This window comes from Schistocerca cancellata, chromosome 3, assembly GCF_023864275.1.
Source record: "Schistocerca cancellata isolate TAMUIC-IGC-003103 chromosome 3, iqSchCanc2.1, whole genome shotgun sequence".
Taxonomy (NCBI): Eukaryota; Metazoa; Arthropoda; class Insecta; order Orthoptera; family Acrididae; genus Schistocerca; species Schistocerca cancellata.
In genome coordinates this window covers 789,942,612-789,965,839 of record NC_064628.1, presented here as the reverse complement: position 1 = coordinate 789,965,839, position 23,228 = coordinate 789,942,612, and positions in this window count along the sequence as shown.

Sequence of the window (23,228 nt, the reverse complement as noted above, 5' to 3'; positions counted from 1 at the left end):
TCCATGCCCGAGGCAGGATCCGAACGTGCGACCGTAGCGGTCGCTCGGCTCCAGACTATAGCGCCTAGATCCGCACGGCCACTCCGGCCGGCTATTGAACATGCGTGGGATAACGGCCGTTATGTAGACAGGAGTGACGCCACCAGCAGTCGACCAATGGTGTAAACGCCCAGAAGATGACCCCTACGTCGGGTTGAAACAGGTTGGCGGTATAATAATAATAAATGCGATTAAGACTGTCTTTGAGTAATTAATCAACAGGGCACTGATGAATTTGTGGACAGTATGCCACGACGAATACAGGCATGTAGCAATGCAAGAGGAAGTGCTAATGGGTATGAGAGGTACCGGTGTGTACAGCAATCTGGACCACCACCTCTGAAGGTCTCGCTGTATAGTGGTACAACATGCAATGTGTGGTTTTCATGTTGATCTCTACTCCAATTTTCTGTACACGTTCCGGAACAATCGGAACAGAGGTGATGCAAAACTTTTTTTGATGTGTGTAGTAGAATATAGTAGAATTTAGAAAGAAAAATAGTAGCGTTGAACCCTCTTTGATTCCACTGAGGCGCTACTTTGCTGCGGGCGTTTTTCTAACTAGATTATATAGCGATAAATTTAATTTAAACTTTTTCAGTGCTATTAATTATTCCCGATATCATCGATCACCTCTCCCCTATATGAGAATAATCCTGATAATATTGTTCTCAATTAAAAAAGCGGTTATAGGGTTGGGTGTGTGTGTGGGAGGGGGGGGTGAGTGACTCGTGCATGTGATGTGATTTATATGTATTTGACGACGCTGGTGCTGAATCCGCATTTAACAGTTGACTATGCCACTATGGCTGCAGTGCATCAGGACTTTGATTTTATGATACAGATCTGATGATGGTCATTAAAGACCGAAACCGGTAATCTGTTAAACAGAAAAGATTGTGACCATAGACGTAAATTAAAGGAAACTTGTAACCATTTTCATTCAACGATCGATTCAGTTGGACCAGGGATCCAATCCATCCCTGTACATCTACATCTACATCTACATCTACATCCATACTCCGCAAGCCACCTGACGGTGTGTGGCGGAGGGTACCTTCAGTACCTCTATCGGTTCTCCCTTCTATTCCAGTCTCGTATTGTTCGTGGAAAGAAGGATTGTCGGTATGCCTCTGTGTGGGCTCTAATCTCTCTGATTTTATCCTCATGGTCTCTTCGCGAGATATACGTAGGAGGGAGCAATATACTGCTTGACTCTTCGGTGAAGGTATGTTCTCGAAACTTTGAGAAAAGCCCGTACCGAGCTACTGAGCGTCTCTCCTGCAGAGTCTTCCACTGGAGTTTATCTATCATCTCCGTAACGCTTTCGCGATTACTAAATGATCCTGTAACGAAGCGCGCTGCTCTCCGTTGAATCTTCTCTATCTCTTCTATCAACCCTATCTGGTACGGATCCCACACTGCTGAGCAGTATTCAAGCAGTGGGCGAACAAGCGTACTGTAACCTACTTCCTTTGTTTTCAGATTGCATTTCCTTAGGATTCTTCCAATGAATCTCAGTCTGGCATCTGCTTTACATTATATGATCATTCCATTTTAAATCACTCCTAATGCGTACTCCCAGATAATTTATGGTATTAACTGCTTCCAGTTGCTGACCTGCTATTTTGTAGCTAAATGATAAAGGATCTATCTTTCTGTGTATTCGCAGCACATTACACTTGTCTACATTGAGATTCAATTGCCATTCCCTGCACCATGCGTCAATTCGCTGCAGATCCTCCTGCATTTCAGTACAATTTTCCATTGTTACAACCTCTCGATACACCACAGCATCATCTGCAAAAAGCGTCAGTGAACTTCCGATGTCATCCATCAGGTCATTTATGTATATTGTGAATAGCAACGGTCCTATGACACTCCCCTGCGGCACACCTGAAATCACTCTTACTTCGGAAGACTTCTCTCCATTGAGAATAACATGCTGCGTCCTGTTACCTAGGAGCTCCTCTGTATACACAGCAATGGAGCCACCACCAGCTTGCACAGTGCGTTGTTGACAGCTTGGGTCCATGCTCTTTGGTGTCCACGCCACACTCGAGCCCTACCATCAGCTCTTACCAACTGAAATCGGGACTCATCTGAACAGGCCACGGTTTTCCACCCGATATGGTTTACGCCACACTCGAGCCCTACCATCAGCTCTTACCAACTGAAATCGGGACTCATCTGACCAGGCCACGGTTTTCCACCCGATATGGTTGGGAGCAGCGAGCGGAGGAGAGCCGCCGCAGGCGATGTCGCGCTTTTTAGTAGAGGCACTTGCACTGTCGTAACGGATGCGTTTGTCGTACGTCTCACATTGATTTCCTTACACTCTGCACTGTAAGATGCGAAATCCATATTAGCAGGTATATTAAACAATTCGCCTACGAGAAAGCAGTCAGTTTTCAAATAAATTTATATGTATCATCAGACTGAAAAACAAATGACTGAGATTAAAATGTTGGCCCTTAATATAGCTAATCTTTATCTTTAGTCTCGCAAACAATCACTGTTCAAAAGCTGTTACTGTAATTAAAGAGTAAATGAACATAAAAATTAACGCATCCAACTTTCTGATAAAACTGCCTGAAAATTTACGAGACAGCACTTTACTGAAATCTTCTACTGATATTATTCCTCTCAAATGATATGATATTATTTCCACAAATACACTCTGACAATCACTGTGCCTTACAATGGACATGGACCTTGATGGTAATTAAATTTTTTGGCCTACCTGTGCGCAAGGCACGCTCGTCTGCTCTACAACCTGCCGCTATTGCGAACATATTCAGACTGTCAAAAATCAAATTACATTTGCCGTACTTGCGATGTGCGACGCAAAACGATAACTTACCACTTTTCAGAAAACGCTTCTCAGTATACAACTCGCGACGTGCAATGCGAGTATGCAAACATAATCATGGAAGTAGACAACGAAAAATGAGGAACTAAACTTAACGACTGACAAATGAGAACAAGACTCCAAGTTTAACGATCCTTCATTAAACCATGAAAACAATACACCCTTTCATAAATTTCTCACACCTAACAAATTAGCAAAATATTTCTTAAAAACTTTCCTGTGTAGTATTACTTTCTTGATAGTTGTTTCCAAAAGAAGACAAAATCACATGTATAAAATGCATATTTGAACGACCAACTGTTTTCATTCTACACCCAAACATCTAACGGTTTCGGTCTTGGACCATCTTCACGGATGAAGGGGAAAAATGGTTTAAGCCACCATATTGCATTAGTCATTACTTCAAATGTGTAGTGCCTTCCATGAATGTAGATATACACTATTTGATCAAAAGTATCCGCACATCTCCAGAAACATACGTTTTTCATATTAAGTGCATTGTGCTGCCACCTACTGCCAGGAAGGCTACTCCATATCAGCAACCTCGGTAGTCATTTGACATCGTGAGAGAGCTGATTGGGGCGCTCCGCGGAACTCACGGACTTCGAACGTGGACAGGTGATTGGGTGTCACTTGTGTCATACGTTTGTACGCGAGATTTCCACACTCCTAAACATCCCTACGTCCACTGTTTCCGATGTGATAGTAAAGTGGAAACGTGAAGGGACACGTACAGCACAAAAGCGTACAGGCCGACTTCGTCTGTTGACTGACAGATACCGTCGACAGTTGAGGAGGGCCCGCATCAGGAACCAATTCAAGTACTATGAGAGTTATGCGGGAGGTGAGGAAACTTGGATTTCATAAGCCACACATCACGCCGGTAAATGCCAAACGCTTGGTGTAATGAGCGTAAACATTGGACGATTGAACAGTGGAAAAACGTTGTGTGGAGTGACGAATCACGGTACACGATGTGGCGATGCGGTGGCAAAATGTGGGTACTGCGAATGCCCGGTGAACGTCGTCTGCCAGCGTGTGTAGTGCCAACAGTAAAATTCGGAGGCGGTGGTGCTATGGTGTGCTCATGTTTTTCACGGAGGGGGCGTGGCACTATCACAGCAGAGGCCTACGTTGATGTTTTAAGCACTTTCTTGCCTTCCACTGTTGAAGAGCAATTCGGACATGGCGACTGCATCTTTCAACACGATAGAGCACCTGTTCATATTACACGGCTTGTGGCGGTGTGGTTACACGACAGTAACATCCCTGTAATGGACTGGCCTGCACAGAGTCCTGACCTAAATCCTATAGAACACCTTTGGGATGTTTTGGAACGCCGACTTCGTGCCAGGCCTCACCGACCGACATCGATACCTATCATCAGTGGAGCACTCCTTGAAGAAGGGTCTGTCATTCCCCAAGAAACCTTCCAGCACCTGATTGGACGTATGCCCGCGGGAGTGGAAACTGCCACCAAGGCTAAGGGTGGGCCAACACCATATTGAATTCCAGCATTACCGACGGAGGGCGCCAGGAATATGTAAGTCATTTTCATACTTTTGATTACATAGTGTATGACACAGTACTTCGAAAGCAAAGAGAAGAATACTGAGTGTACACAGAGCAGTATTGCTCTGTATACATTTAGTATACGTATGTTTGTCTTTAAAGTCCTGTGTCATATATTTACATCCATGGTATGCACTACACATGTTAAGTAATGTCTAAAGCAGTATTGTGGCTTAAACCATTTCAACCCTTCATCCGTGAAGATGTTTGAGTGTAAAATAAAAACTGTTGATGATTCAAATATGCATTTAATACGTTACTTAACGGCTGTTGACAGTAACATTCTAAACATGTTTAAAACAAATCCATGTGTTGTATTATAAAATTTCTACAGTGAACTCGAGCCATACGCAATGTTCTAAGCTATACTATTACAACAGTATAAAAACTGGGTTCCCTTAGAAATTGCGCTTTTGTCATTCTTCCATTCATATCACCTGATTTCCTCAATATTTTACCTCAAAACACATTATATCCAAATCGTTAATTAACTCTGCCTCTACTACACGGCAGGCCAGTTTCTATCCTTTTCAAACAGAGTACATTGCCAGACCGTCCAACACAGGCTGCTAGTCTCTTTAAAAGAAGTAACTTCTCTGTCCAACATTGTGGTCTCAAAAAGAGACTTACAAAGAATATGTTTATATCGATTCTATAGGGGTTGAGTACATTTATGAATTTCACAACTTCCGTCATAATTATGGCCAAAACTTCTTGAAAATCGACATGGCAAGTTCCACCAATGCATTGTCCTTTTATACCTTGTGTACGCGGTACTTCCGCCATCTACATATGTGCATATCGCTGTCCCATGACTTTTGTCATCTCACTGTATGTGGAAGGTAAATTTGGATGTAAATGTCGTGCGACTAGGGCCTCCCGTCGGGTAGACCGTTCGCCGGGTGCAAGTCTTTCGATTTAACGCCACTTCGATGATTAGGACAACACATCACCCAGTCCCTGAGCGGAGAAAATCTTGGACCCGGGAATTGAACCCGTGCCCTTAGGAGTGACATACTGTCGCGCTGACCACTCAGCTAGCGGGGGCGGATTTGGCAAAGGTTTAACACAGTAATACAAGTATTATAGATAGAAAAATTGTATCTGTCTTGAGGTAGCGTAAATCATGACACGGAAAATAGCGACTCTCTATTCATACACCATTTGAGACAGAGAACAATTTGCGGGCTCCAACAACCTTTACACACAAATTTAAAACTTTTCGAAACTTTTCTTGCTTACGTGCTTAATATAAATTTTTAACGCATTAAATCATTTGAAGACCAATCAGACGTTTGAAACTGTTTTATGCGTGGTGTGTTCAGTTTTTTTAAAGAATCAAGTGTGTGTACTGCTATAGGCTACTGTCTGACGTCTTAAAACATGACACGTCATTTTGACCCCTCTTTTTGTCGATTTAATCCACATATTTTATTCCTCACTAAATATGGGAAGAACTTCCTGTTTTCTTGCCTCATCAGTCCATCTAACTTTCAGTATCCTTCTGTGACACTGCAACTGAGACACTTTTCTGCTTTGCCCATCGTCCATGATAAATCTGCGTTCAGTGCTCAGCTCCGTCCATAGAGTCGTAGAATTTGCTTCCTAGAATTAAGGCCTATGAAACTAGTTGACTTCTTAAAAAGAGTACTGCCTCTTTCCTTGCCTTAGTGCTCTTTTTATTTCTTCCTTTCTTAATAAGCCAAGCATTACCTCGCGTCCAAACTAGCAGAATTCTGACATCTTATATACTACTTCGTCCGCAATTTTGATTTTCAATTTATCGCTAATTTCTCTCTTCCGTCTTCCTTAAAATTTACACCTTTCCCTGTCATCATCGCTCCTTTCAACATGCCCCGTCATTCTTCCTCACCTTTACTGAGAACAGCTATGTCATCAGCGAAACATATTATTGATATACTTCACCTAGATTTTTAAGCCTACTTCTGAACCTGTTAGTGCTAATATTTCAGCGCTGCTGAAAAATTCAGTTTAGGAAACATTAGACGATGGTAAACGGACAACTCAAAAAAAAACCAATAAAGAACTGAAGCCGTGAACAGCACAAGTCCACCGACCACATTTATGGATAGTCGGTCGTGAAAGCCTAAAAGCCTAAAAGCAACACGACCTTTTATGAATATCATTGCCTCGATAAAATACCCCTGTGTTCAGAATTTTTGTACTTTTCTGACTGACATTGAGTTACCTATCGTGGTATACCAATAACTCGTATAGTGACAAAAGGCTGACCTGTGATGTTTTGGAATTAATAGCTTCCATTTTTAAATGCTATAGTTGACAATTTAATTTCCTTAGGCATGCAGTCTTTCTTTTCTGTTTTTCAGCAATTTAGAGCAACTGATCTAGTACCTTTTCAAGTAGACTGTTAGACAGGCGGTTACTTCCTCAATTTGTGAACACTTCTTCCTACCAAATTTCAGTTTAGGGAGTAAGATAATTTAGTTCATTTGTATTGTTTTTTGGAAGCTGAATATGTTTGCAAGTCATTTCTCTCCTGTACCAACAGCTTCATCTGAGAGCAGCACCTACACATAACGTTCTGTATTATCTGTCGCAGATATTCCAGTCTCTGTTTTCCCCTACAATTTTGCAGTCCCTCTAGTGCCATAGAAGCTATTCCCTGAAAGGTAAAGACATGTTCTATTGTTGGAATACGACGTCTATTTGGCCGTTAGTAGGGATTGTCCGGCTGTTGCAACTCAGCAGCGGTAAGTTACTCACGGCCCCACTCTTGTTAAAAAACATTTTGATTATTCAGACTACATTCTGTGATGATTTTGATTACGGATTTGTGTTCAGAGTGTATTAATACCACAGGAGCTGGAGTTTCATACTTTTGTGACAAACAGATCGCTCGTTATTAGCATTTTACCGATATTTGATTGAAATTGAGCTCCGCTGTAGATCAAAGATGTGATCAAATTTGGTATGAGGGTTTAGTCAAGTTTTTCAGTTATTCGTCTTTGTTTCCATTTTATAGTCGTATAACTGTAGATTATCTAGTATAAACTTTGGTTGAGTGTCAGTGTCATTAATGAGATTGCGTAAGTTAGTTTAACTGAAAAAGTGCGCCGAGGTTAAGGCCCTTCAGACCGACAACTGTGCGTGTACGAATTTTTGAAAGATCGCAAAGATGTTATAGAAATAAAATATAGTTAGTTTGAAAAATTCCTACGGGTACAGTCCCATATCCAGGAAGATATCCGTCTCCCTGAGTTAAAAGCTAGCAGTCTCCTTTTTAGGAAAAATTCAGGGACTTGGTAGCTGTCTGAATGGGGTAGCAGGGAGTGATTTAATGTTTCATTATGCGAGCGCTTGACTATTATGGAGTCTGTGCAAGTAGTGAAAATCGACAATCGTTCTGTATCCGGTCCACTCCCAACCTATATGCAAGGTGCTTGACCTATGACTCTTGGACTGAAGGTACAAGAAATCACTGGAGCTAAACAGCAACTTACTTGGGTATCAAATTAGACAAACATACCGAAAGCCTCACAAATAAGTCACTTTGCATCGCTAAATAATGTATGCTCTTTTCTAGTAGCACAAAATTAAGCACAACTACAAAAATCCGACTGTATCAGGCAACAGTGGTATCCGAACTACGGTCATGGCATCTCAATTTGGGTGCTAGCCAGCAAGATGCGAATAGCCCAGATATAGTTTCTCCAAAACGTGGTACTCAGTTGAATACTTCGTGCCAATAGATGTAGAGGGACTGCAGACGTGCGGGTGGAATTACGAATGGAAAATTCTCAGAAGCTATTGGAAACCGCAGCAAGCTATAGAGAAAAATCGATGAAATGCGAGGTGCCGTCAGCCACAAGAACCATCCGACTAACATGGCATAGGTACCACGTACCACGATCTCTAGTACACTCAGACTAACTTAATAAACAAAGTAAAAGAGGTATCATATGGACCGATATACTGGCCCTCCAGAGCGATCAACAATTAAGTGAACCCTGAAACCCTCACCTGACGTAACAATGTCTGGATCATCGATATTTCAATGGTATGATACGTGTTGTGTTATTGTCATCAATGTAAGAAAAGAACTTATTCTGGTTTGATGTGCAATAGATGGCACTGCCTACATTCAACATTATGACTGGTAGACATATATGGAAGATACCTCATATATAAGTAATTGATGAGGAATGCTTAAAGCTTTTACAGATATTGGGTGCAAGAGTTCAGTTTCCTGTCATGGAAATTGTTTGAATACCCCATGCTACCGAATGTCTCCCCATAAACATGGACTACTAAAACTGCTCTAAAACTATACTAGAAACGCCTCTATTCATTATCCTCAGACTGAAAACTGACAGAAAGATGAACTGAAACCTAATTTCAATGAATTCGACGACTGTGAACTAACACCAATGTTTAATATAATTCAGAGTTCTACACATATGATAATTTACAACAGGACTTCAAGTAACAGCGTTAACGGCTTGCTGTTATGTATATATACGAGGGTTTCACTCTTCATACTATGATGGGCTGATAGAAGATGATTTAGGCGCATGCTTAATCCATGGGAATATAAGAAGTTAGCACTCAGTGCTGTGATAGACTGCTTGAAACAGAATGCATCTGTAAATTCGATTCCTGTCAATGTACCTGTAAAATACGAATTATTCAGAAAATTTCTCATGAAATACAGCAGTTTATACATTAATACTATATGACCACGTGGTTAATTACACACAGCTCACAGGAATTGTACAAAGGGGAGTAGCACCTCCAAAGCATTTCGCAATGGTACCTTAATTCGGAAATATCTTTATTGTTGCTTAAGGCATCTATGATGAATTCAGAGTATTCATATTTAAGACAGCGTTCGTTGCATTCACAAATGGCAAACGCTGCAGTACAGAAACTTTTCAGAGATGGGAAATTCAGCAAGCTGCAAAAAACAGTCTTATGGTTAACATTCTGCTATCACAGAAGCAACCTTATGGTTAACATACAACTATCACAGAAAACGTTGTAACGATCTGGGATGACCTATCTGGATATGACAGTGTATCTCAGAACCTTTGACCATGCAGTTAAAGGTTATGCGAAAGCTTGCTATGTGCTATTGCTATGGGCAATATTAACAAACACTCCGCGACACCGTACTTGGAGGTTTGAGGGTGTCCTTTAACTTCACCTTCCTGAAGAAGAAGAAGATAGTCATTGTGATTCAAGATTTATGTGTGCTGCTGATGTTGTAAAAGTGCTATTAAGCTGGGTCATCTCTGATGATCCTAAGCAACATTAATGCTGGATCAAAAACTTGTAGTGCCTTGTTTCCAATCAAATGACTGCAAGCAATCACACACAATATATTTTATATAAAACATCAATTAACAGAGCACAAGAGGGATTTCTGTACGCAGGATCAGTTACGTGTAGAGATGGCGACTGTTTAAAGTTTAGGAAAATGTCGTGCAAGAAGCCTGTACCATTTGTAGTGTACGCAGAGTTTGAATGCCTTCTCGTTTCTGCGGCAGGCTGTGGGGATAACCCCATTACATCACAAATAATCCTCACAGAATGGTATGTAGCACTTGCTACAGTGTATAAGGCTGCATGTTCATATGACTTGAACTACAATAACAGTGTATGACAAAACCATGAAGAATTCGGAATGATAGGACGAAACGAAATGAAACTTCGCAGGTGCAGAGGGTGTGTGATGTTGTCGCAGAAAGAGCCCATTTATTAGTATGACATTCCACACGCTCTGGCTGAATGCGTGCACTGTTTCTGTTGGTAAGGTTGTGATGAATACGTTCGATCGCCTCCTGGGACAAGGTGACATCTAACTTTTCGTTACTGGCAGAATAAAATTTGGAAAAAATGTCTGAAGATGTTAAAAACATATGGAATGCATTTAAGAAAAAGTACATTACAAGTGCGATGGCACGATGCAATTATCAGTGTAATATACACTCATGGAAATGGAAAAAAGAACACATTGACACCGGTGTGTCAGACCCACCATACTTGCTCCGGACACTGCGAGAGGGCTGTACAAGCAATGATCACACGCACGGCACAGCGGACACACCAGGAACCGCGGTGTTGGCCGTCGAATGGCGCTAGCTGCGCAGCATTTGTGCACCGCCGCCGTCAGTGTCAGCCAGTTTGCCGTGGCATACGGAGCTCCATCGCAGTCTTTAACACTAGTAGCATGCCGCGACAGCATGGACGTGAACCGTATGTGCAGTTGACGGACTTTGAGCGAGGGCGTATAGTGGGCATGCGGGAGGCCGGGTGGACGTACCGCCGAATTGCTCAACACGTGGGGCGTGAGGTCTCCACAGTACATCGATGTTGTCGCCAGTGGTCGGCGGAAGGTGCACGTGCCCGTCGACCTGGGACCGGACCGCAGCGACGCACGGATGCACGCCAAGACCGTAGGATCCTACGCAGTGCCGTAGGGGACCGCACCGCCACTTCCCAGCAAATTAGGGACACTGTTGCTCCTGGGGTATCGGCGAGGACCATTCGCAACCGTCTCCATGAAGCTGGGCTACGCTCCCGCACACCGTTAGGCCGTCTTCCACTCACGCCCCAACATCGTGCAGCCCGCCTCCAGTGGTGTCGCGACAGGCGTGAATGGAGGGACGAATGGAGGCGTGTCGTCTTCAGCGATGAGAGTCGCTTCTGCCTTGGTGCCAATGATGGTCGTATGCGTGTTTGGCGCCGTGCAGGTGAGCGCCACAATCAGGACTGCATACGACCGAGGCACACAGGGCCAACACCCGGCATCATGGTGTGGGGAGCGATCTCCTACACTGGCCGTACACCACTGGTGATCGTCGAGGGGACACTGAATAGTGCACGGTACATCCAAACCGTCATCGAACCCATCGTTCTACCATTCCTAGACCGGCAAGGGAACTTGCTGTTCCAACAGGACAATGCACGTCCGCATGTATCCCGTGCCACCCAACGTGCTCTAGAAGGTGTAAGTCAACTACCCTGGCCAGCAAGATCTCCGGATCTGTCCCCCATTGAGCATGTTTGGGACTGGATGAAGCGTCGTCTCACGCAGTCTGCACGTCCAGCACGAACGCTGGTCCAACTGAGGCGCCAGGTGGAAATGGCATGGCAAACCTTTCCACAGGACTACATCCAGCATCTCTACGATCGTCTCCATGGGAGAATAGAAGCCTGCATTGGTGCGAAAGGTGGATATACACTGTACTAGTGCCGACATTGTGCATGCTCTGTTGCCTGTGGCTATGTGCCTGTGGTTCTGTCAGTGTGATCATGTGATGTATCTGACCCCAGGAATGTGTCAATAAAGTTTCCCCTTCCTGGGACAATGAATTCACGGTGTTCTTATTTCAATTTCCAGGAGTGTACATCACACAAAAGTTGAATTATTGTATTTAAACTCACTGGATTACTCTTTACCATACTATTGCCTTCACTTGGAGTCTCAGACCACGGCCGCCATTGCACTCTTCATTGTTCAAGAGCAATCTGTGACCGTGGGGATATTGCATTAATTTTTGCGTAAAAAATGTGGTGACAAGTATTAGTTCAGACTTCAAGAAAAGATGTCCAGGTTCGACTTCGTATGTAAGCATTATTTAAACGAAACGATATAACATAGCATTCGGTCGTTCTGCTTGCAAATAATGAGTGCATAATCCTGATATGTATTCCTCTGAAACATAAAGAAACTGATATAATAAATTAATGTTACCAACTAAATGATCCTACAGATAGTTCGCAAATACCTTTTAAGTATGAAGTTAACAGTTCATTATTCAATAATAATTACAAATTACAGAGAGCAATTACACTTACCTCTTCTCGCTAAGGACAGACAAGAAGAAATGAAGAGCAGAGGGCGAAGACCACATTTCCTTTTCTCTTAAAAAATGAAAAACATGTAGATCTAGTATTTGCTGGTTTTCGCTATATACATTCTGTGAATTAAACCTACTTTCCTCTGAATAATATGAAACGTATCTTTGAAATTTATGAAAAAGGTGAAAAAATACATTCTCCGTATGCTTCAATGGTGACCCACAACTGCCGAAACTGGTCGTTGGTATCCTGGTTACTAGTACTGGAGCAGTTATGAGGGTAAAAAAATATTTCAGTTGAATTATAGGTCTTGCAACTATAGAGGAAGAAGTATTGTTATTAAATGAAAGCTCATATGACACCTCCATGATATATGTAGAATATATTGCAAATGTGGGCAACTTTGTGACTAAGGTAATAATTTGTGACAACAGTACACAATAGCCTTTTATTCTTAAACTAACGTGGGATAATATACAATAGATAGCTTTGTGTGTTCTTGCGTAATGATGCCATTAATGGTGGAAGTTTCACGTAGGTGCATTGCACTTGAACTGGTCACAAGGATAGTCTGTTTGTAGGTGGAGAAACATGTTTGCAGATTTTTTTAGAAATTTTCTTCTACTGCCAATACCTTTGAAGAACTGACTGGTGAATGGGCATCGATATAAATAAGTTATAAGTGCTGACTATTCTGTCAGAGTTAAATTTTATAAACAGTTTCTTCAGCTACTGCAAAGTTATTCCCATAGATTAAAGAAGTAACTCTGTGACAGCACATAACTTGTAGAAACATGTGTAAAAATTGAAACTGAAATTAAAGACATTTATAAATAGTTTACTAAAAAGACTATGCTTTACTTTGCATTGGATGTTTGTAATTAAATGTAGCATAAAGTTACTCAGAATATCGTATGAAATGTATGATTTTGTTTCTCTGATACCATTGAACTTGGAAGCAGTTGTTTAACAGTTTGATTTAACTACCTTCCTTACAGAATACTGTGTTAGATGTAGGTGTTGTGGCCAGGTTTTTTTCTCATTCACTTCCACTAAACAGATACAGTTTTGTGACAGGTTTGTTTAATTATCTGGCTTAATTCAGTTAGTTATTTTTTTATTCTTATTTTGTTTCAATGAGTATAGGTCTATAATTACATGGATTTGAAGAATATTTGCAAAATAAATCTCATCAAACTGGCACACTTTGTGAAAAAACGTTTTTCTGCAAATTTTTAACAGAGTTATAGCTTTGTGTCGTAAGAAAACACTAGGTGTGTTCAGCTTCGTGAAAGATTAATTTAGCTCTACTTTACTTGTCTTAGAGTTCATGTCACAACATCGTCCTAAGCTGGAGGGCAGGGTTAACCTTGCGACAGTTAATATTCCATTTTCCAAGTAGCTCACTGCATAAAAGAAGTTTATTACTATTCAAATTAAAACATAATGTCTTCAACATACCATATATGTGGTAATTAAATATTTCACTACATTTTTTTAAGTTTATGTTACAAGAATTGCTAAAAGTGACACATAGTTGCCCACTTTTATGGCAATGCACCATGACTGCTGGAAATACTGTTCCAAACAAGGTGAGGAATTTAGGTTCCACATATTGAATTTTTTCATCCATTTGAGCTTAGAGTATTGTGCTATTTGCTTTACATTTGATTTTTTTATCTCTAAGTTACTGATGCTCTTCAGTAAAATAACCCTATTTCATCAGATATATGGTGATATATCTGTGTGAGAAAGGGTATACCCAAATCGGGATATTATTAAAAATTATTAATGTTGTACCACTGTATACGATTTTTAAGTAACTCGAGTGGGCTCTGTCCCCAACATAATAGTAGATGTAAAACGCCTATCCAGATTCCCGCCATTTCCGAGATCTTGCATTTTTTCACACCAACAATATTTCATTGAACTTATTAAAAGTCACCTATTTCCACTATCTTGAATTTTATGTAACATAAGTGCGATTCATCCGACATATTGAATTTACACCCAACCAGAAATGTGACAAAGCTACATGAGGGTATGGAGAAAGAGGAGGTCGACACTACTATTCAAAGACAAAGTCAGTGTTAACGTCGTTACCCAATCTCGAAAAGTTTTCAACCAACTTGGTGGTGACCTCAAAAGTGGAGGGGTGGCGCTTAACCTTTTCGAAGTGATCTTGGAAGGGAAGGCGAAAGGCGGATCTTTAACTATGCTACAGGTGCTATTATGCTGAAATATCGTTAGATGTTAGTAGTTTGTTGAACTAGCTTGTGACCGAACAATATCTCAAACCAAACTGAATGGTCGACATCCGAGCTTAGTGCTGAGCCACCATTCTAACCTGCTATTCATTCACATAGTTTGTGAGCACCATGAGAGTAGACTGACTGCTCTTTATGATTCAAGGTGATAATCTGGTTGTTCGGTTACTTGATAGGCAATATCATCGATGTCTGCAGTATTTGGATATTCATCTGTTGATTCCATGTTCTGTTAAACATTCCATGCCTCCTGCACCATCCAGGTGTTGCAACATACCATAATTTTTGTTTTCTACTACAGGCTCTGTTTCCCTTTTAAGAAGCATGCCCTTGGCCAACTCTAACGTACGCCAGGGTTTGCAATAAGTCACGTGTATTGGTGCCATGACAGTAACGTAGTTATGGGTCAACTGCCAATGCAGACAATTTGTGCATCTCCCCCCAGTAAGTCCTCGTCTTGCAACTCTGATCGTTGTTTACTTGCTTGTGAATTACACGAACGTCTGGCTTTTTCGCCACACTTTGTTCTCTTGCGCGTCCTCTTGCGCGTCCTTGCTTAATTTCGCGCAAACGACCTCCATACACTCCATTCATCTCCTTTTTATGACTGAAAAGTATTTATAAATATGGGATGATAAAAAAGAAAGAACAGATCTCAGTTGTTTACTACAGACAAATTGTAATACAGGGTGGTCCATTGATCGTGACCGGGCCAAATATCTCACGAAATAAGCGTCAAACGAAAAACTACAAAGAACGAAATTTGTCTCGCTTGAAGGGGGAAACCAGATGGCGCTATGGTTGGCCCACTAGATGGCGCTGCCATAGGTCAAACGGATAACAACTGCGTTTTTTAAAATAGGAACCTCTATTTTTATTACATATTCGTGTAGTACGTAAAGAAATACGAATATTTTATTTGGACCACATTTTTCGCTTTGTGATAGATGGCGCTGTAATAGTCACAAACATATGGCTCACAATTTTAGACGAACAGTTGGTAACAGGTAGGTTTTTTAAATTAAAATACAGAACTTAGGTACGTTTGAACATTTTATTTCGGTTGTTCCAGTGTGATACATGTACCTTTGTGAACTTATCATTTCTGAGAACTCATGCTGTTGCAGCGTGATTACCTGTAAATACCACATTAATGCAATAAATGCTCAAAGTGATGTTCGTCAACCTCAATGCATTTGGCAATACGTATAACGATATTCCTTTCAACAGCGAGTAGTTCGCCTTCCGTAATGTTCGCACATGCATTGACAATGCACAGACGCATGTTGTCAGGCGTTGTCGCTGGATCACAATAGCAAATATCCTTCAACTTTCCCCACAGAAAGAAATCCGGGAACGTCAGATCCGGTTAACGTGTGAGTCATGGTATGGTGCTTCGACGACCAATCCACCTGTTATGAAATATGCTATTCACTACCGCTTCAACCGCACGCGAGCTACGTACCGGACATCCATCATGTTGGAAGTACATCGCCATTCTGTCATGCAGTGAAACATCTTGTAGTAACATCGGTAGAACATTACGTAGGAAATCAGCATACATTGCACCATTTAGATTGCCATCGATAAAATGAGGGCCAATTATCCTTCCTCCCATAATGCCGCACCATACATTAACCCGCCAAGTTCGCTGATGTTCCACTTGTCGCAGCCATCGTGGATTTTCCGTTGCCCAATAGTGCATATTATACCGGTTAATGTTACCGCTGTTTGTGAATGACGCTTCGTCGCTAAATAGAACACGTGCAAAAAATCCGTCATCGTCCCGTAATTTCTCTTGTGCCCCGTGCCAGAACTGTACACGACGTTCAAAGTCGTCGCCATGCAATTCCTGGTACATAGAAATATGGTACGGGTGCAATCGATGTTGATGTAGCATTCTCAACACCGACGTTTTTGAGATTTCCGATTATCGCGCAGTTTGTCTGCTACTGAAGTACGGATTAGCCGCGACAGCAGCTAAAACAGCTACTTGGGCATCATCATTTGTTGCAGGTCGCGGCTGACGTTTCACATGTGTCTGAACACTTCCAGTTTCCTTAAATAACGTAACTATTAGGCGAACGGTCCGGACACTTGGATGATGTCGTCCAGGATACCGAGAAGCATACATAGCACACGCCCGTTGGGCATTTTGATCACAATAGCCATACATCAACACGATATCGACCTTTTCCGCAATTGGTAAACGGTCCATTTTAACACGGGTAATGTATCACGAAGCAAATACCGTCCGCACTGGCAGAATGTTACGTGATACCATGTACTTAAACGTTTGTGACTATTACAGCGCCATCTATCACAAAGCGAAAAAAGTGGTCCAACTAAAACATTGCCGGCCAGAGTGGCCGAGTGGTTCTAGGCGCAACAGTCTGGAACCGCGCGATCGCTACGGTCGCAGGTTCGAATCCTGCCTCGGGCATGGATGTGTGTGATATCCTTATGTTAGTTAGGTTTAAGTAGTTCTATGTTCTAGGAGACTGATGACCTCAGAAGTTAAGTCCCATAATGCTCAGAGCCATTTGAACTAAATGTTGTAGCGTAGCAAGACAGCCACGCCACTTGGAAGTAGCCGAAAGGCACGCGTACACACACGCCGACTGGCGTGAAGTCTGGAACAGGATAAGTTATGAATACACTAAAGAAAAGTATGCAGCTCCTCGGATACTTAACTTTATTCCATCATTGTGGTACATCGCTATTGACGATACAAGTTAGACTCTCTCCAGATAGGGTTAATGGCGCCTTGCTAGGTCGTAGTCATGGACTTAGCTGAAGGCTATTCTAACTGTCTCTCGGCAAATGAGAGTAAGGCTTCGTACGTGTAGTCGCTAGCAAAGTCGTCGTACAACTGGGGCGAGTGCTAGTCCGCCTCTCTAGACCTGCCATGTGGTGGCGCTAGGTCTGCAAGTACTGACAGTGGCGACACGCGGGTCCGACATGTACTAATGGACCGCGGCCGATTTAAAGCTACCACCTAGCAAGTGTGATGTCTGGCGGTGACACCACACTAAAACATTCATATTTCTTTACGTACTACGCGAATATGTAATAAAAATGGGGGTTCCTATTTAAAAAAACGCAGTTGATATTCGTTTGACGTATGGCAGCACCATCTAGCGGGCCAACCATAGCGCCATCTGGTTTCCCCCTTCAAGCTAGACAAGTTTCGTTCTTTGTAGTTTTTTCGTTTGATGCTTATTTCGTGAGATATTTGGCCCGGTCACTATCAATGGACCACCCTGCATATAGAAACACATTGCTCGTGTCTGTGAATATAAGAAGGTTGATAGTTTTATATTTGCACAGACATTATACCATATATTCAACAAGAGCACCATGAGTAGCTCGAGGAACATCGGAACGGTAGTCCATTACATTCTACGTACGAATCAACAGATCCCTAATTATAGAACAGACATACTCAACAACTGGATTTCTCAGCTGTTAAAGAGTAGCTGCCATAGGTGGCACAAAGACTGTATTTTTATGAACCACCACAAAAAAGAAATCGCAAGGTGCGAGATCTGGTAACCTGGGAGGTCAGAAGCAATGGATAAGATCTTGTTGTTCACCTCTTCCAGTCCAACGTTGTGGGATGCTGGTAAGATAACGCAGCACCTCAATGTGAAAGTGAAGCGGGACTCCGTCATGCATAAAAATGAAATAATTGGCATCTTTGTGAAGTTCAGGAAACAATCAGTTTGCAGCGTGTCCAGGTATGAAATTCCTGTAATACTTTCCTAAGCAGAAAAGAAGTGACCATAAGCTTTGTGAACAGAAATGGCACAAAACACGTTCTGTTTGGATGAGTCTCTTTTACGTGCCGGCCGCGGTGGCCGAACGGTTCTAGGCGCTTCAGTCCCGAACCACGCGACTGCTACGGTCGCAGGTTCGAATCCTGCCTCGGGCATGGAAATGTTTGTGTACTTAGGTTAGTTAGGTTTAAGTAGATCTGAGTTCTAGGGGACTGATGATCTCAGATGTTAAGTGCTCATTGCCATTTGAACCAGTTTTTTCTTTTACGTCGATGACGACGCCAAAATTTTGTGACTTTCAAATTTTTACCTTATGGCGGTTTACTTAACCCAACAACTGAACCGGCGATTCATCCGAAAAAAATGTGTCATTCGTAAAAATATATCCTGGAGAACTGCAAAGTAGAATTCGTACCTACTGTTCCGGTCGCCGGGACGCAACTTGTGCAACAACTGCATCTTGTATGGCTTCAAACGTAGGCGTCGCTTCAGAGCACGCCACACAAATGTTTGAGGAAACTGACGTTCCCGGACTGCCCGTCTTGTAGGCTTCTGAGGGCCCCGTGTGAATGCATCTCGGATACGCTCGACTTTTTCATCCGACATGTGTGGCTCACCAGTGCTCTTCGCTTTGCACATGCAGCCAACTTCGAAGAATTTTGTATGTCAGTTATTAACGTGCTTGTGTAGACGCAGCTTTCTGCAGCATCGACCGCGGAGTGCACGTTGCACTAGAACGATGGATTGATGTCGCGCAAATTCCAACACACAATATGATGTCTGTCATGGTGTAATTGCCATTTTCTACAAACAGACAACAGCGCATCTGTATCAAAACTTTGAATCTTCCTCTACCCAATGATACGAGAAGTGTGTTTCTATCTTTCATAGTCTGTCTGTAATAAACAACTGATAAGTGTTCTTCCTCTCTGAATCATCCGACATTATATTTTTGACTTTGTGTATGGATGGAACTCTGTGCTGGATAATGGTCTTGTCCGAAACCGGTCACACAATAAAGAATAAATTGAACAGCGGCTTAAGGTGTTACATGATGACATTTCTAAGTTGAATGACTTGTCATTACACCTAATTTGATCTGTGTGGCCATTATTTGAATAATTTAGTACTTAATGAAGCCCGCCCTTCACTGAAAGGTCTCCAGGTTTCGAATTCTAAATACAGTTCTGTGTAATGCTTGCGTCAGCCACTCAAAGTATATTTTTGTTGGTACCCTTGACATTTCAGTAGACGCTGGTCTTTATGTTCTTGCAGTAGCCCTATTTAACTAACCGTGACTGTTTTTATTCAAAGTAAGTAAATTATAGCCCGCTTTCAGGATGCTGCAGACGCGAGATACCTGTTCCGGCCGAGAAGCGACTCCTACATCTTCTGTCGCCCTCCATCCCGGTTCCAGAAACCAGAATTTCGTTGCTCTTTTATCGAGTCGTGTTCCATTTTGGAGTATGGCTTCAGATCAGCATGGAAAATTTGTGCATTTGTGCGGAATCACACCACCAAGTGCCCCGCAGTATGAAGCAATTAATACAGACAGCCTCAGAAAGATACAAAAGGAACAAATCGAGGCGCACTTAATTTTTAACGTTTGTTCATGCCCAATTATGTTTGTGACTTTTTAATGCAGCAAAGTGACTTTTTTCACATGAGAACTTGTATTCGCTCGTCGGTCAGACTTCATTACATGACAAAATACCGTCACATTTGAATCGCTAATAACTACGAGACTAATAAAGCGTAAACGGTGGTTGGGCCCACACAGGATAGATCGTGCCAGCACGTGTTTATCGAGCAGTATTTGTTTTGCCTGTGACATCAACGTGCCACTGGCTAATGAGCGTGGTAGTTAAGAGGTAGCTTTGTGTAAAGCTATTGACTGTTGTAGCATGGGAACTATTTTAGCTAGGATACAGGTGCGAGAGTCATTGTGAAGAGCTTGCGGAGCACTACAAGGACCCAAAGTGAGCTAATAGAAATATCTTAATGAAAAATGATCATATCACAAGACAAAAAAGACGAATATCTCCTGGGCAAAGTTACCGATGTAAAAGAAGGGAACTAGTTTTTCAACTTATCTGGCAGTTTCAAAGCTATTGACGAAGGATGTTCAATACGTAATGCAACTCATTTTTTTCTGAAAACAGGTTGGTTTTATTCAGGATTCCAATGCACTTTATTATTCCCCCCATCCCATCGTTTGGTAACAAAACTCTATTTTTCAACATAATCTCTGTTCAGTGCGACGGCCTTACGCCATCATACTGGGAAGGCCTGTATGCCCACATGGTAACAATTCATTGGTCGACGTCGGAGACATCTTGCTGCGTCAGTAACCTCTCCATCATCCACGTACGGCTACCCATTGAGTGCATCCTCCATCAGCCCAAATAGATTCCACTGTACATGCGGTAATCCATGTGGTACCATCGTGACGGATGCCCCATCGTTTCTGCGCAGAGAATTATTGACCTTCTTCCGAGAACATTTGCGGTTCGACGGATCTGTCGTTCGGGGATCAAAATTGCCTACACGTTCACCTCTGGAGTTTTGTATGTGGGGAATATTAAAACAACAGCTCTGTAAAGAAACACCCACGTCTCCCGAGGACGCAAAATGTCCCATAACACGTGCCTGTACGGCGATATGACGAAAAAATTGAATAAAAATATAAAACATGATGCAAGAATAGAAGTGATATGCAAGACACAGTAGTTGGACTACTGTAAGAAACTCTGGACAACCGGAGACGATGTAGGCAAATAAAAATCTGGAGGAAGAGGAAGCAACAACAGTACACAGAATAGAAATTAAGAAATAAGAAGAAGCAGTGCGTAAAATGAGAAATAAAAAATCATCGGGCACTGATAAAATTAACACAGTACTGATGAAAAATGCGTCTCCCATACAGAAACTGGGATTTTTCAACTATGCTAAAAGATGCTGGACAAGTAAGGAAATTATAGAGGACTTGGAATTAGCTACAATAATACCTACTTGCATGAAAGAAGACAGAAGTAATTACGAAAACCTGTAGCAGTATCTCTCTCCTAAACACGGGGTAAAGCGCTCCATCTTCAGGCCACAAGTGGCCAGTCGGGCCATCCGACCGCTGTGTCATCCTCAATGAGGATGCAGATAGGTGGGGCGTGTGGTCACCACACTGCTCTCCCGGTCGTTACGATGGTTTTCTGTGACCGGAGCTGGTACTATTCGGTCGAGTAGCTCCTCAATTGGCATCACGAGGCTGAGTGCATCCCGAAAAACGGAAACAGCGCCTGGCGGCCCGGATGGTCACTCATCCAACTGCCGGCCACACCCAACAATGCTTAACTTCGGTAATCTGCCGGGAACAGTTGTATCCACTGCGGCAAGGCCGTTGCCCAAACACAGCGTATAAAATATATTCTAAAGTTAGTAACACAGAGACTAGATGTGGTGTCGCCGCCAGACACCACACTTGCTAAGTGGTAGCCTTTAAATCGGCCGCGGTCCGTTAGTATACGTCGGACCCGCGTGTCGCCACTATCAGTGATTGCAGACCGAGCGCCGCCACACGGCAGGTCTAGAGAGTCTTCCTAGCACTCGCCCCAGTTGTACAGCCGACTTTGCTAGCGATGATTCACTGACAAATTACGCTCTCATTTGCCGAGACGATAGTTAGGATAGCCTTCAGCTACGTCATTTGCTACGATCCAAGCGTTATCCGCTATCTTTTACAATGAAGGTCTTCCACAGAGTATTGTTTCCGACAATGGGCCACAATTCATGTCCGCAGAATTTCAGTCATTCTGCAAGGCCAATGGTATTCAACATCTGACGTCCGCGCCGTTTTCGCCACAGTCAGACGGTGCCGCTGAACGATTGGTCAGGACTTTCAAGTCACAGATGTTGAAGCTGAAAGAGTCGCATTCTCGGGAGGATGCGTTATTGCTCTTTTTGTCCTCGTATCGCTCTCAGCTTCGAGATGGTCGCTCGCCGGCTGAGTTGCTTCACGGTCGCCCTCATCGCACCTTGATGTCTTTGCTACATGCGCCGCATCAGGTTCCTGTGCAGCGGCGGACACCTGCTTTTGCCCCAGGCGACGTTGTCTACTACCGCAACTATCGAGGTTTACGGCGTTGGCTCGCAGGGCGCATTCTTCGCTGCGTCGGCCGCGCTATGTATCTGGTTTTGGGGACCTCTGGTGAGGTGCGTCGGCATCTCAATCAGCTGCGCCTCTGTCGTCGCACGGGATCTGCTGCTCCCCGTCTGCTTTCAGCGACGGTGCCGTCCGGTCAGCGCCCTGGGGACCCATCTACTGGCTCGCCTCAGCCCCAGGTGTTACCGACAATGCCTTCAATTTTGCCCCATGGCGACGCCCGCAGTGGACGCGTCGCTGCAACCGCCGGGCGCCTCCCTGGGTTACGCGCCGCCGATCGCTTCCCGTGACCAGTTGTCCCCCGCCATGGAACTCTTGCCTGCTCCGGACCATATGTCGTCTTCGCCCGTCGGGTGCCCCGGCCCGATGGAGGTCGACCCTTCGGCTCCTCCTGTCTCTCTACGGGCGCATACACCGCATGTTGGCGTTCACCCTGGTGCTCGTTTTCAGGCGTTTCCTAGCTCCCCTCGGTCCGAATGGCAGGGTGCGGGTGGCACAGCCTCGCCTGTTGTTAGACTCCCCACCTCGTCACATACGTCAACATGGGGTCCTCCCCACGGCGGGCGGAAGCCTTATGCCACAACCGTCCGCCGATTTGCGGGGGAGGAATGTGGTGTCATCGCCAGACACCACACTTGCTAGGTGGTAGCCTTTAAATCGGCCGCGGTCCGTTAGTATACGTCGGACCCGCGTGTCGC